Genomic DNA, 6,000 nt, shown 5'->3' with positions numbered 1-6,000 from the left:
AAATCTATTTAATCGTACGTGATATGAATTGGTTTTATAAACTGTACTTGTTAAAATGTGTTGAAATTTTTGCAAAAAATTATTGTTTATGGTTTAAAGTAATTTTTAAAAATATTTGACAGAGGTTCAGGGGTTTAAAAATATATTTAAATAATTTTTTTGTACGTGATATTACTAATGTGGCAAAAATTGCAATGTTTATAGTTAAATCGCAAATTTATTATATTTTAACTAGTTTAATACTAATATAGTACATTTAAAACAATTTTGCATTTTTTAATATATTTATATATTAAATATATTATATATTTTTAAATTAATATTAATTATTAAAATATACAAGACGTTTTTAATTTAAAAAAATACTTTCTTGACAACCTGTATAGGTTATGAAAACTAATTAATTTATACAAAAAATAGTTAAAATTTACTAAAATTTTTGCAGAACATTAGTGTATATAGTTGAAGGTATTTTTTTTTAAATATTTAACAAAGGTCAAGGGTTTTAAAATTATTTTTAAATATTTTTTTTGTATGTGATATTATTAATGTTGCATAAATTGCATTTTTTATAGTTAAATCACAAATTTATTATATTTTAACTAGTTTTATACTAATATAGTAAATTTAAAACAATTTTGCATTTTTATATATATTTATATATTAAATATATTATATATTTTTAAATTAATATTAAAATATACTAGACGTTTTTAATTTAAAAAAATAATTTCTTGGCAACGTGTATAGGTTATGAAAAATAATGAATTTATACAAAAAATAGTTAAAATTAGCTAAAATTTTTGCAGAACATTAGTGTATATAGTTGAAGGTATTTTTTTAAAAATATTTAACAAAGGTCAAGGGGTTTAAAAATATTTTTAAATATTTTTTTTTGTATGTGATATTATTAATGTTGTATAAATTACATTTTTCATAGTTAAATGATAAATTTATTATATTTTAACTAGTTTAATACTAATATAGTACATTTAAAACATTTCTGCATTTTTTGATATATTTATACATTAAATATATTAAATATTTTCAAATCAATTTTAATTATTAAAATATACTAGACGTTTTTAATTTAAAAAAATAATTTTTTGGCTACGTGTTTTGGTCATGAAAACTAATTAATTTATACAAAAAATAGTTAAAATTTGCTAAAATTTTTGCAGAACATTAATGTTTATAGTTGAATTTTTTTTTAAAAATATTTAACAAAGGTCTAGGGGTTTAAAAATATTTATAAATAATTTTTTCAACAAATCAAAACACGTTGGCAAAATATCATTTTTTGAGAATATTAAACATTTTTTTCAGTTACGCAGAGTAGCTGTTTTAGAGACGAAATTTAGAAGCGCGTAAGCGCCGCGTCGCTGTTTACGTTAAACCCATGAAAATGTAAACAAAAATTGTACTCATTTTTAAAATCTATATAAAATATCTAATAATTTGATGTGCATATGTCTAATAACCATTTTTGACCTCCAACGAGCATTTTTTACACTTTTTCCATTTGATCTCCAAAACTACTGGACCTGCCTCCTCAAAAATTTTGCTTAAATCTTCACTTCGTCAATACAAATAAAATATTTTTTGAATCATTCAAATCGGACTCTCCGTTTTTCTCAAAAACTTAATTTCTATTTTTGGCACTCTTTGCCCCGTATCTCCTAAACGGCTGGACCTACTTTTGCCAAAAACTAATCAGCACAGCTCTCCATCAATACGAATTGAATGCTTTTTGAATTATTTAAATCGGTTGATCCGTGCGCCCGAAATCGTTGACGAAAAATTGTATCCGCACATACACATCAATTTTTTCTAAGGTATGCCAAAATGTGCAGAAACCTTTGAAACGTAAAGATATGCAAAAAATTTCATTTTTTTAGAGAAGTTAATTAGTTTTTTTTCAGGAAATCATACGCTCTTTCAAGATCATTGTTTAAAATTATTTAAAAAAAAAACAAATCTATTAGTTTTTTTGCTTTGAATAAAAAAGTAGAGGTTAAATTTGAATCGACAAATTAACCTTAACCTTACCAAAATTTGTCTATTATTCTACAAGATCTTTCAAGATCTCTCGTTAACTTTTGCATATTTTTTTTATAAAATAATTTTATGTCCTTATAAAAAAAAAAATCCAAAGAAATTTTACAACATTGAATGAATAAAGTGATTGAACTGCAGATCTTAAAATTTGCATGAAGAAATACTTAACCTTCTAAATATTTGTTTATGAGATCTTTCAAGATCTCTTGTTAAGATTTGAAGATATTAAATCATAAGATCTTTCAAGATTTTTTAGACTAGATTTGATGATATTCATAAGAGCATCTGACATTGAAAAAAACTTTCAAGATCTTAAATGAAGATCTAAAACGAACCAGTTATTTTTGCAAAATCAAAATTATTTTTCTGAAATCTACTATTTTTTAATTTAAAAAAAAAAAAAAATATTTTTTTTATTTCTTTTTTATTATTTTCTTTATTTTTTATTTCTTTTATTTTTCTTTATTTTTTATTTTTATTTTTTCTACTGAGACAGAAAAAGAATGTTTAAAATATGACATTGTACTTTAATTGATAATCTTATTTTTTTTTTTTATTTTTATCAATTTACACTTCTTTGGAAAGTTTTGCAAGCAGAATTTATTTTTAAATGCCTTGAATGAATATTTAAAAATAAATATTCTGTCAAGCTAAAATATTAAAAAAGTAAATAATGCACAATGACAAATCGATATTGCACTTTGTGTTCTAAAAATGTATTTTATTTAATTGGGGACGTCAACGGTACAAAAGTCATAAAATAACAATATTTGAACATATTAACAAATTATTTTGAGAAAAATTAAACTCTGACTCATTTAAGAATAATAAAAAACTCATAATTTAAAAATAAATAAATGTATATACAAAAATAAATTGTCCATTATTTTAAATCAAATATAAGGTTGTCAAATATCTCCTTTCCGCCTTTTTGTATTACATTGTATACAAAAAAGCGGAAGGGAGATATTTGACAACCTGATATATATACAGAAAATGGCAAGGAAATATCGTTACTACTACAAATTTGTGCATTTGTTTATAATTTATTCTGTAACTTTTAAACAATTTGTCTAAAGTAAGTGAGCTATTAGACAAAATGATTGAAAATGGAGTGATCTTAAATATTTTCTAGCATCACAAAACCCTAGAACAACTCTGTATACTTTAAAATCTCTATTGAAAATAGCTAATTAATCTAAATGCTCTTACAAGCTGGTTTTATGCATGTTTATTAGTTAATTCGTGCATTCATTTATAATATCTCTTGTAACTTTAAAACCATTCGATTTGCATGAATGGTATATTGGACATTTTTTAGAAAAATTAATCGATGAATAATTTTTCTTAATATATCGAGTACCTACAGCAACTCGGTATACTTTAAAATCTCATTTGAATCTAAATTATGAAGATTTTTTTATTATAAACTTGCATCAAGGTTTTGAAGGTGTAATTAGATAAAACATATGACTGTTTCCTAATGAATATTCATATATGATTAATATTTAATCATTGAAGGAGAAATTATGTAAATAACAAGATCATAGTACACAAATTCTACACTTTTTTTGATAATAAAATAATTATAAATGATCAACAAGAAATGTGAGTAATTTTATAAAATTTCCACGAAAGATTTAAAATAACTATAACATTTTTTTTAACTATAAAAGCTAGTTTTTAATTAATATTTTATTATAATTTATTCTTTAACTAAACTCGAATTCAAAAATCTTATCCAGTTTTTATAGTTTTCATATTTTCTCAATTAATTCGTAAGTAGATATTCTACTCATTATTAATTAATTAATTTATTTATTTATTTAATCTACTCATTCATAGGAGAGTTTATGCAACTTGCCTCAAGGCACTACATCACTTACACCTAGTTCTAAATTAGTATCAACTAGAATTATTTTTTCCAAATTTAAACCAAAAAAGAATCAAATCTATGAACTTGTTTTTAACAGACACTCAAATTGAGATTAATAACAAAAATTAATTATAAAATATAAAATTCTGCAGAATATGTATTATATGATAATTATTAAAAACAAAAACAACTAGCAGAAAAATATGACCAAGTAATTTGGAAAAATATTAAATTATTTATACCCAGTCAGTAATTCAAGTTGTCTGTCCTTTAATTTTCAAGCGCACATTTTTAGAAAATGGCAAATATTTCATACTTTTTGTTAAAAAGTTATAAACTATTATATTTTTTATATTTACTAAATATATTGATAAATAACATACTAAAATTACAAGGATGTAGAACAAACGGTTAGGGGTGAAGAAATTATTCAATAAAAAAGTTACATAAATTAACGAATATATTCATGTAGGTTTAAGTTGTAATATATTTTCTCAATTATTTTTTAAATGACTTATATACATATATAATGCCATTTACACCTATATTTCAAATAACATTAATTATACAAAAACAAATTAAGTGACTCGAGATGAAACACAAAACTTCTCTTTATGGAGTAAAATCAGATTTTTTTTTATTCTAACTTTTTTTTCTTTTAATGTAAAAATTGCTTATAAAATTTTATTGTATCTTGATTGCAATTTTTAAGGAAAAAAATTTAAAAAAACTTGGCTTAACATGAAAATTTTTTAATTTAAATTTGAAAAGTTCCAATAATTTATATCCAAGAAACGACATTTTTTTAAATTAATTAAGACTAAAGACTTAAGACTAAAGAAAATTGTACAGAATATTATATAATGATTAAAAACAAAAACAACTTGCAGAAAAATATGACCAAGTAATTTGGAAAAATTTAAATAAATTATTTAATGAATAAATAATTTATATCCAGTCAGTAATTCTGGTTGTCAGTCAGAAAATAATTTAAAATCATTTAAAAAAGACTGATTTTGATCATGACTTTATAAATGGTAGTTGCTACCTATAATTTCAGTTAAAAATAATTACATATAACTAAATATATAATTATATATATATATATATATATATATCAAGTTTACAATTAAATAATTCCGATTGTGCATTTTTATTGTGAAACTCGATTCCTGAACATTTGCAGGTTCAAGGTCTCTCATGATATCAGAAAAACATTTCAATCAGATTCCATTGACCTAATTTTCTCGTTTAGATGATTTTTTTTATTACATTACAAATGCAATTTAATATAGATAAAAAATTCCTTTCCATTCACCTTCAGGAACTTTAGGCCTTCACTGGGAAAAATTTCTAAGTGAAGTTTCTCTTGGAAATTATTTTAGTCTCGTAAAATAAATATGTGATGTTTTAATTATTTTTTCTGCTGATATCGTAAAAATTTGTTATTGATTATTTACAAAAACAACCTTAAATTTTTACCATGCATGTTCTGATAAAAAACTGTAATATTTTGAAGTTAATTTAAATATTTTAAGTTAATTTTCACTCTAAATTTTCACCAGAATTTTCTATTTCAAGAATTTGATTTAGTCAGATTTTTGTCTTTATTCAACCACTCCTAAGATGACATTAATTTATATTTTTGACCAATTTTTTTAAATTTATTATTAAATAACCGATACAATCCTAAATTTCTACCATCCATTCATTTCCTGATTTTATAGAAAATATTATTTCTGAAATTGATTCATTTTTCTATCAAAACTTTGTGTTTTTCGCAGTTTATATTTCAAAAATTTGTTTTCAACTTTGAAAAAACAAATCTCAAAATATTATATATATTTAAAAAAATGTTTAATTTTTTGTTTATTAATATACGTTTTGACTCTTGATGTGTGTCATCATTCAGTAATATAAAATAAAACATATTTATAGTCATTATATAACTTTTATAATTTTATATGTCGTTCTCAATTACTTATTTATATCATCATTTTAGATTACTAAATGATGACACACATCAAGTGTTGAAACGTATATTCATGAAGAAAATTATTTTTTTT

The sequence above is a fragment of the Ctenocephalides felis genome, unplaced genomic scaffold, assembly GCF_003426905.1.
Source record: "Ctenocephalides felis isolate EL2017-DRISC unplaced genomic scaffold, ASM342690v1 CF-g0.4_SCAFFOLD_03573, whole genome shotgun sequence".
NCBI lineage: Eukaryota > Metazoa > Arthropoda > Insecta > Siphonaptera > Pulicidae > Ctenocephalides > Ctenocephalides felis.
The sequence above is the reverse complement of the archived record's forward strand: the minus strand, read 5'-3'. Positions refer to the sequence as shown.